Source organism: Lolium perenne, chromosome 3 (assembly GCF_019359855.2).
Source record: "Lolium perenne isolate Kyuss_39 chromosome 3, Kyuss_2.0, whole genome shotgun sequence".
Classification (NCBI taxonomy): Eukaryota; Viridiplantae; Streptophyta; class Magnoliopsida; order Poales; family Poaceae; genus Lolium; species Lolium perenne.
The window spans coordinates 329,292,906-329,303,834 of NC_067246.2; the positions used below are offsets into that span (position 1 = coordinate 329,292,906).

Genomic DNA, 10,929 nt, shown 5'->3' on the forward strand with positions numbered 1-10,929 from the left:
TCTACGAAGTGTGCAGGCCATTTTGATGATGCGAAGCTACAGCAACAGGCATCTAACCAAGGATGAGAGCATATAATCGGTACAGATATGTTCACTTCCCAGGGTCCTAGAGTGGATCTAAACACCGACAAGGCAACGATCGATCTCAAACATCAGAACAGCAAAGCAACTACGCGGGTGTAACAACACTGATAAAACTCCATTCCTAAGTACCTTTACACCCAATCTAACCTCCGATGAATGATACTAACACCAATCCGCACCAAGAACAAAACCAAACATCCTAAAATTATACTAAGCGTCCACCACCCCATAGCGAGTAGCGGACCAAACAAGACCACCCACGGACCATCACGACGCGATCCGAGAAATACAGATCGTGATCACTAGCTGCGCAGTCCAAATCGAAGCACATCACCGCGCGATCTAACCAGAGTAGAAGGAAAACATCTAAGCTGGGGATGGAGAATGGGGAATTCTACCTCGCTTCGACATCTTGGAAGAGGGGGCTGGTGTCCGGCGGCGGAGGCGGCGGGGAGGGCGCGGTTATATAGCGGCGAATGTGGGGTGGAAGGGCGAGTGGCGGAAGGGATAGACTTTTGGCGATCTGGGCCAGCACAAAACCCTAACCATGGCAGCACAAAACCCTAACCCTAGCATGGAAGAAGAGGAGATCAACTCGCCTGTGCTCGTCGTTGGTGTCGCAGCTACCCGCCTCTGCCTGTGGTCGTCGTCGGCGTCGCAGCTACCCGCCCGTCGTCGCTCGCCTTCGCCGTCGTCCTCCCGTGGCCATCTCCTCGTCGCTCGCCTTCGCCGTCAGTGGAGTGGATGGGGAATTGGGCGGATGGGGAATTGGGCGCGGAGTGGATGGGGATGGGGAATTGGGCGCGGAGTGGATGGGGATGGGGAATTGGATGGCGCGGGGATCCAGGAGGAATGTCCAAAACGCCTCTGTCTTTTTCTCTTTTGGTGTGGCATTTTGGTCTTTTTTCCTTTTTCTCTTTTTGTCTGAAATTTTTTGGGGAGGGAAGGCGGGAGGGGAAGGCGGGAGATTTTTGGCTCAGGGAAATTTCAGTAGAGTGTTTGCAACTTTGGAAAATTTTAGAAGGATTCAAAATAATTTTGATATTTTCTGTTGCATGGTTTGTCGGATTGACCCCAAATTTTGCACACGTGTGCCCCTTGTCGTGGAGTACAAATGTCGTCTCACGAACTTTTCGACTTTACCATATTAAAAAGCCATTTTCTATTTTCTAAGCATCAGAAAGGCGGCGGTTTATGAAGGAGCTACCCATAACATATCGCGGAAATGGGCCAACACATTTTATTTAAATAATAGGACCTATTTTATGTAGAACTAAGCAACTGTTGAGAACTCCAACCTTTTTAGGCACTCCCGGCAAAAAAGGCAAATCCCCGCCGATTCAGCAGGAAAACCGAGACAGTTGAACTGGAGGTGCTTCATTTGTTGCTCATTATTTTTGGTAAAAATTATTTTTAGGTTCAAAACATGTGATTTCATCGGAGATACACTTTTAGTTTTGATAGGTTCCAACCCTAGCTAAGACGGCAGCGCCGGCCGTTTCGACCACATTTTGAAAACGGCATAAGTAATTAAAAAAAATCGAAAAATGGTAAAACCTTCGCGTGGCGTCATTGTATGTGACCTAGTTTCTATTAAAAATTATAAACCTGAAGAAATGCAAGTATTTGGAAAAGGTGTTCTCAAAATGAGCTATCGTCTATGAAGTTTCATGGCTTTCGAGGCAAATGACCAAGGTTACGGCCGCAATTGTTGGGTGGTTTGTCGGATTGACCCCAAATTTTGCACACGTGTGCCCCTTGTCGTGGAGTACAAATGTCGTCTCACGAACTTTTCGACTTTACCATATTAAAAAGCCATTTTCTATTTTCTAAGCATCAGAAAGGCGGCGGTTTATGAAGGAGCTACCCATAACATGTCGCGAAAATGGGCCAACACATTTTATTTAAATAATAGGACCTATTTTATATAGAACTAAGCAACTGTTGAGAACTCCAACCTTTTTAGGCACTCCCGGCAAAAAAGGCAAATCCCCGCCGATTCAGCAGGAAAACCGAGACAGTTGAACTGGAGGTGCTTCATTTGTTGCTCATTATTTTTGGTAAAAATTATTTTTAGGTTCAAAACATGTGATTTCATCGGAGATACACTTTTAGTTTTGATAGGTTCCAACCCTAGCTAAGACGGCAGCGCCGGCCGTTTCGACCACATTTTTGAAAACGGCATAAGTAATTCAAAAAAATCGAAAAATGGTAAAACCTTCGCGTGGCGTCATTGTATGTGACCTAGTTTCTATTAAAAATTATAAACCTGAAGAAATGCAAGTATTTGGAAAAGGTGTTCTCAAAATGAGCTATCGTCTATGAAGTTTCATGGCTTTCGAGGCAAATGACCAAGGTTACGGCCGCAATTGTTGGGTGGTTTGTCGGATTGACCCCAAATTTTGCACACGTGTGCCCCTTGTCGTGGAGTATAAATGTCGTCTCACGAACTTTTCGACTTTACCATATTAAAAAGCCATTTTCTATTTTCTAAGCATCAGAAAGGCGGCGGTTTATGAAGGAGCTACCCATAACATGTCACGAAAATAGGCCAACACATTTTATTTAAATAATAGGACCTATTTTATATAGAACTAAGCAACTGTTGAGAACTCCAACCTTTTTAGGCACTCCCGGCAAAAAAGGCAAATCCCCGCCGATTCAGCAGGAAAACCGAGACAGTTGAACTGGAGGTGCTTCATTTGTTGCTCATTATTTTTGGTAAAAATTATTTTTAGGTTCAAAACATGTGATTTCATCGGAGATACACTTTTAGTTTTGATAGGTTCCAACCCTAGCTAAGACGGCAGCGCCGGCCGTTTCGACCACATTTTTGAAAACGGCATAAGTAATTCAAAAAAATCGAAAAATGGTAAAACCTTCGCGTGGCGTCATTGTATGTGACCTAGTTTCTATTAAAAATTATAAACCTGAAGAAATGCAAGTATTTGGAAAAGGTGTTCTCAAAATGAGCTATCGTCTATGAAGTTTCATGGCTTTCGAGGCAAATGACCAAGGTTACGGCCGCAATTGTTGGGTGGTTTGTCGGATTGACCCCAAATTTTGCACACGTGTGCCCCTTGTCGTGGAGTACAAATGTCGTCTCACGAACTTTTCGACTTTACCATATTAAAAAGCCATTTTCTATTTTCTAAGCATCAGAAAGGCGGCGGTTTATGAAGGAGCTACCCATAACATGTCGCGAAAATGGGCCAACACATTTTATTTAAATAATAGGACCTATTTTATATAGAACTAAGCAACTGTTGAGAACTCCAACCTTTTTAGGCACTCCCGGCAAAAAAGGCAAATCCCCGCCGATTCAGCAGGAAAACCGAGACAGTTGAACTGGAGGTGCTTCATTTGTTGCTCATTATTTTTGGTAAAAATTATTTTTAGGTTCAAAACATGTGATTTCATCGGAGATACACTTTTAGTTTTGATAGGTTCCAACCGTAGCTAAGACGGCAGCGCCGGCCGTTTCGACCACATTTTTGAAAACGGCATAAGTAATTCAAAAAAATCGAAAAATGGTAAAACCTTCGCGTGGCGTCATTGTATGTGACCTAGTTTCTATTAAAAATTATAAACCTGAAGAAATGCAAGTATTTGGAAAAGGTGTTCTCAAAATGAGCTATCGTCTATGAGTTTCATGGCTTTCGAGGCAAATGACCAAGGTTACGGCCGCAATTGTTGGGTGGTTTGTCGGATTGACCCCAAATTTTGCACACGTGTGCCCCTTGTCGTGGAGTACAAATGTCGTCTCACGAACTTTTCGACTTTACCATATTAAAAAGCCATTTTCTATTTTCTAAGCATCAGAAAGGCGGCGGTTTATGAAGGAGCTACCCATAACATGTCGCGGAAATGGGCCAACACATTTTATTTAAATAATAGGACCTATTTTATGTAGAACTAATTAACTGTTGAGAACTCCAACCTTTTTAGGCACTCCCGGCAAAAAAGGCAAATCCCCGCCGATTCAGCAGGAAAACCGAGACAGTTGAACTGGAGGTGCTTCATTTGTTGCTCATTATTTTTGGTAAAAATTATTTTTAGGTTCAAAACATGTGATTTCATCGGAGATACACTTTTAGTTTTGATAGGTTCCAACCCTAGCTAAGACGGCAGCGCCGGCCGTTTCGACCACATTTTGAATACGGCATAAGTAATTCAAAAAAAATCGAAAAATGGTAAAACCTTCGCGTGGCGTCATTGTATGTGACCTAGTTTCTATTAAAAATTATAAACCTAAAGAAATGCAAGTATTTGGAAAAGGTGTTCTCAAAATGAGCTATCGTCTATGAAGTTTCATGGCTTTCGAGGCAAATGACCAAGGTTACGGCCGCAATTGTTGGGTGGTTTGTCGGATTGACCCCAAATTTTGCAAACGTGTGCCCCTTGTCGTGGAGTACAAATGTCGTCTCACGAACTTTTCGACTTTACCATATTAAAAAGCCATTTTCTATTTTCTAAGCATCAGAAAGGCGGCGGTTTATGAAGGAGCTACCCATAACATGTCGCGGAAATGGGCCAACACATTTTATTTAAATAATAGGACCTATTTTATGTAGAACTAAGCAACTGTTGAGAACTCCAACCTTTTTAGGCACTCCCGGCAAAAAAGGCAAATCCCCGCCGATTCAGCAGGAAAACCGAGACAGTTGAACTGGAGGTGCTTCATTTGTTGCTCATTATTTTTGGTAAAAATTATTTTTAGGTTCAAAACATGTGATTTCATCGGAGATACACTTTTAGTTTTGATAGGTTCCAACCCTAGCTAAGACGGCAGCGCCGGCCGTTTCGACCACATTTTGAAAACGGCATAAGTAATTCAAAAAAAATCAAAAAATAGTAAAACCTTCGTGTGGCGTCATTGTATGTGACCTAGTTTCTATTAAAAATTATAAACCTGAAGAAATGCAAGTATTTTATGTGACCTTGTTCTCAAAATAAGTTTCAAATAGCAAATTTAAAAAATTAGGTTTTATGTCTCCTCCGCAATAAAAACGGCCGCATCCACCCAACAATCCACCTCTCCACCACTCCACCTCTCCGCCTCTCCGCCTCTTCACCTCCACCGCACACTCCACCACTCCGCCTCTCCGCCGCCGGTCAGATCCACCCCGCCGTTGCGTCGCCGAGTCTCAGGTCAGCCCCCCTCCCCCTCCTTCGTCTCCCCGCGCCGGGGTTTGGTGTTGGGGGTTTTCTGAACGGGTGGATGCGGCGCACCGAGCGTGGCCGCCGTCTTCTTCTAGGAATTTCCGCGTCGATTTCTGGATATAGGTTGCTCGATTTGATCTCTCCGCGTCGGATATCATGGAATTTTCTGGATATCGCGATGTTTCTGGGATTGGGACGGTTTACACGGATTAGTGTTCTTGTTGTTTGATGAAATGCTTCTGAGCACTGACAGGCCTGGGTATGTCGGTATTGAAATTGCCTCTGTAGTAGTTCATAGTTTCATTGGTTTAGACAATTTAGCCTTAGTGGTACCTGTGTGTGACATGGTTGTCAAATTTCAGGGGACACAGTATTCACTGCTCCTTTGAGCCTTTGAATTGTACATTTGGGCATGCAGGAGAATTGCTAATTGATAAATGTACCTATATCCTTGTGGATTAGGATCCTGATCATTCTGTCCCCATTTTGGTAGGATGTATATACCTGTGGATTAGGATTTGCATTAAACTCAACTGAACATTGCCTTATACTAGTTGGTAGTTTAATAAACAAGATACGGCTTCATATCAGCATGCTAGACTGATTGTGACTTCTTCCCTCTTTTCTTGGTAGGTGACCATGGACAGGTACGAGCTGATCGATATTAGCTCGGATGACGAAGAGGTTGTTGCTGCCCAGGCTGCTGCTAGGGAAGCAGCAGCTGCTGCTGAGGCTAGGCGGCGCGCCAAGAAAGAGGCTGCTAAGGCTAGGGAAGCAGCAGCTGCTGCTGCCGCCGCCGCTGCCAACAAGATAGTTATGCGTCGAGGTAAAGGGCCTTTTCTGCTAAGACTATTATGCTGCCAATTTATCCATTGTTCATTTACTTATGCTATTTGCATTGCATGCAGGTCCCAAGATAACTGGCAATGCCTCTTTTGATAAGTGTTGTGTGTATGGCAACAAGGTTGCTTTGAAACGCAGCTAGGTGCAATTCCTGCAGCAACTTGCAAGGATGAGACCCTCACTAAAAGTGTTTGTATGCACTATGACGGCAGCCCACACCGAGAAGCCAAAAGCTAAAATGGTAAACAAATTATCACCGATGAGTGTCTTTGATTGCTAAAGTAGGATGATGTTTTGCTTCTCGATCATGAACTAGACTTGACTATTCCTCTATTTTGCAGTATTTCCCAAGGAAGTTCAGCCTCTACATCAAGAAGTACTTGGACTTGCCTGCCAAGTTGGAGGTCTACTGCCAGGCCCCTAAACCCATTGTGGTCACAATGATTATGGGCAAAGGGAAGGGCGCCGGAGCTCAGATTACAAGCAAGTGGTCCAAGGTGGTGAAGGCGGCTGGGATGCAAAGCGGCGATGTCTTCATGTTCCGCTTCCGTCGGAGTGCTCGTGTTGGACTTAAGTTGGCCATTACTAAGGTCATGTAACTACTTCAGTGCTAGGTTGTTGTTGGTGTTGGTCGTCATGTAGTTATGCTATGAACATGGATGGTTGCTGTTAGTGCTTGGCTGCTTTTGTGAAGATGGATGGTTGCTGTTAGTGCTTGACTGCTTTTGTGAAGATGGATGGTTGCTGTTAGCATGCCTTTGTAAATTAAGAAGTACTTATGCTACTTCTTTAATCTGGTATGAAATATGGATGGTTTATGAACTATTACTCCACTGTTTGAAATCTGGTATCCAGTGTTGTTTCAAATATGGTACTACTTATAGCTTCATGTTTCTGTTGTTTCAAACAAATCAGAGATTTAGATTCTTGTAGCTGATGACAAAGGAGAGACTATAAAAACTTGGGTTATCCAAAGGTAACAAGATCACTACAGTAGCATAATGGCAAGACAGTCTGGAAACTAAGTTGAGCTATTGGGTTCGACTCCCAGGTCTCACACCTTTTTTGCATAACATATTTGACAGATAGCACAAGATCACAGGCTGAATTATCAACAGAAATCACACAATCACACAATCAGAACACTTCTAGTTCACACAATCTGGCTCAATTATCAACAGTAATATTCATGATCATCCAAATTCAAATATCAACAGGAATATTCATGATCACACAATCTGGCTCAATTCTAGTTTACACAATCTTTAACAGCATACATCCAAATTGAACATTCACTTCTAGTTTACACAAATCTTTAACAGCATACATCCAAATTGAAACTAATCATCGTCGAACGGCCTGTTATCTTCATCATCATCACAGTATTGGTGTACTGTATGATCTACTTCATCGTCGCTTTCCTGTAGATCCACTACCTCCTTCCTTCTTTTCCTCATTCTTTCCACAACCGCTGCATCAACTAACATTTGTTCACGGCGCCTTTGCGGTCTGGTCTCCACAGTGGGTTCTCGGGTTAGCACTGGAACTTCCGGTGTGTCATCATCTTGGTAAGATAGCGAACCACCACCGGGACCCTTGTCCACTTCACTTTCCTTCACAGTCCACAAATGTCTATGCTGGAATTTTTGCACAACTCGCCAATGGCCACCCAAATCAGTGTCAGGAAGATAGAAGACCTTTGTTGCTTGTGTTGTTAGGATAAAAGCATCATTCTTGTACCAGAACCTTCCGGTGTTTATACTTTTGAAGTGTCGATCCTCCCGGACTCGGCTATTCTTCTTCCCGCCAAGATCAAACCAATCACAGCGGAACAAGACGACCGAACGATGGACGCCTCCGCTGGAGTTATATTGGAGCCTGATGATGCTTCTCAGCTGACCGTAGAAGTCAATTAAGGTATTTTCGTGTTCTCCCTCGGTGACAATTCCACTATTCTGTGTGTTTCTATTTTTCTCACGGTCAAGGGTGTGGTAGCGGACACCATCAATAACACATGCAGTATATACCCTCACTCTCTTATCCGGCGCGCATGCCAGAGCAAAGAGATCATCACTCACCTTATCTTCCTCGTGCAATTTTCCAATCTGCACAAACAAACCAGGGTGCATATCCAGTAGCATGTCAAGTGCAAGAAATAAAGGATGCATGTCCAGTAGCATGTCCAGTAGCTAAAAATAGGAGTACTAGGAGGAATGGACTAACAATTAAGGTGCATGTCCAGTAGCAAATACTCACATGTTTCTTAAACCATCCAGCAAATCCCTTCGCAAGCCACTTGTGAACATTGATGCGGCTATCTTGCTCCTCCAGTTCCTTCTTGCACAACCTGCAATGCCAACAAATATGTATATTGTTAATTAAAATATTGGTTTCTTCCAGCCCAAGAAAAAAATACGAGTGCACAAGATAGATGACATACTCGATATACGGTAGGACCTCTAGGCAACTTCTCAGCACATACCAATGCATCTTCTCGTAGTCATCCCCTGCCTCCGAGTATTGTGACCCTCCAAGAAATTTGACACCATGACTGAAAACCGATACATCACCACTATGCGAATCATCCCGCTCTATATTTCTGCCTGGCCGATTAAATCTAGTTTCCAGATCATCGAAGTACCGAGAGCAAAAAGTCAGACACTCGTCAACAATATATGCCTCAGCAATTGACCCCTCGGGTCTGGCCATGTTTCGCACATAGCGCTTAAATGTAAGCATCCTTCTTTCCACGGGATACATCCAGCCGTACTGTACGGGGCCTCTAAGAATTGCCTCTTTGGGTAAATGAACCGCCAAATGAACCATCACGGTGAAGAAGGCTGGTGGAAAGATCTTTTCAAGTTTGCAGAGGATAATTGGGATTTCTTTTTCGAGTCTTTCAAGAACAGACAGCTTCAGTGTTTTGGAGCACAACTCTTTAAAGAAATTTCCCAACTCAGCGATCGCTTCATATATTTCTTTATCCATTATTCCACGAGTCCAGTAGGTAAGATCCTTTGGAGGAGGATATGGCAATCATGGGTTTTCAGCCCCTGGAGCTTGCATCCATCGGGAGACACGCACTTTGCGAGGTTAGCGGCATACCCATCTGGAAACCTCACCGCTCTTATAAACTCACAAAATGCAATCTTTTCTTCTTTAGTCATTGTATACCATGCTTCCGGCATCTCAAACGACTTTCCCCCATCAATAGGCCGTAGGTGCAAAGCTTCCCTTATGCCCATATCTTCCAAATCAAGCCTCGAGTTAAGTGTGTCCTTTGACTTCCCGTCGATGTTCATAAATGTCCCAAGCAGATTGTCACATATGTTTTTCTCAATGTGCATTACATCCAGATTGTGCCTCAACTTCAGATCTGCCCAGTATGGGAGGTCCCACAGAATAGACCTCCGGTCCCAACATTGACCTTCCTCCCACTTCCTTTTCTTTTGATTCTTTCCCGGTCTGACATCTTTCACCTTGTCAAGTTGCTGCTTGAGCTCCTCTTTAGTAAACTCTGCCGGAGGGTCACGTGGTTCAGTATTGCCATTGAACCCTTTGCTTTTTCGCCAACGATGGTCCAGAGGAAGAAAACGGCGGCTCCCTATCCAGCATAACTTGTTTCTTCTTCTCTCGGAGCACGGGTCCTTGTCACAACGCACGCATGCTTGATAACCAGCCGTGAGCCTACCCAACAAAGTGTGCAGCGCCGGGAAATCATGGATGCACCATATAACCGCAGCACGCAGATTGAACTTATCGGGACTCAGGGCATCATAGGTCTGCACACCATTCCATAGCTTGAACAAATCTTCAACGAGGGGCTCCATAAAGATATCAAAATCCTTTCCTGGAGAATCTGGACCCGGGATCAGCAAAGCCATCATGAAGTTGGACTGATCCATACATGCCCATGGTGGCAGGTTGTACGGCACGATGAATACTGGCCACATGTTGTACTTCCTGCTCATGCCAAAGGGGTTAAAGCCATCTGTGGCAAGGCCGAGTCTTATGTTTCTCGCATCGGCGGCAAAGTCTTTATGTTGACTGTCAAAGTCTTTCCATGCCTTTCCGTCCGCTGGATGGCTAAGCTCATTAGTCACAGGTTTCCGCTTCAGCTTGTGCCATTGCACTTCTTCAGATTGTTTCTTTGAAATAAACATCCTTTGCAGCCTTGGAATAATTGGAAAGTACCTCAATACCTTCTCCGGTATCTGCTTCCTGCCATCCCCATCTTTCCACCTAGAGGCATCACATTTAGGGCACTTGTCAAGCTTGGCATACGTCTTCCGAAACAAGACACAATTGCTTGGGCAGACATGGATTGATTCATAACCAAGCCCCAATCTTCCGATGATACTCAATGCTTCATCGTAATTTTTGGGAATTGAGCTTTTGGGGTATTGGATGGCCAAGAGATGGAGTATTCCGTTCAAGGCGGCGTTGCTCATCCGGTAGAAGGACTTGACATGGAGTAACTTCACGGTGAAAGCAAATCTGGACATTGTCCCACCATCACTAGCTGACCGCTTCGCTTCCTCTATTAGCTCGGCATAGATTGTATTCTGTCCATCACCTTGTGGTTCAGACTCGTAGAGATCCTTAAACAGGTCAGGGATCCCATCATCCTCATCCCCATCCTCCTCCACCAAATTAAAAGAATTCTCTAGCACAACATGATCATCTTCTAGATGCTCGCCGCCTTCATCAGCATGGTGTGCATCAGGTTGATGTCTAGGTTCAGCTCCAGGTTCAGCTCCAGGTTCAGCATGTAAAGGCTCCCCATGATGGATCCACCTATCGTAGGTGGCTGCCATCCCACGCAACAGCAGATGAGAC

At 44.2% G+C, this 10,929-nt stretch overlaps 1 pseudogene; it reads right to left on the reverse strand.

Annotated features, from left to right (window-relative positions):
• Positions 1–7,409: 7,409 nt before the first annotated feature.
• LOC127340424 (uncharacterized) lies at positions 7,410–10,607 on the reverse strand (annotated as a pseudogene).
• Positions 10,608–10,929: the final 322 nt, after the last annotated feature.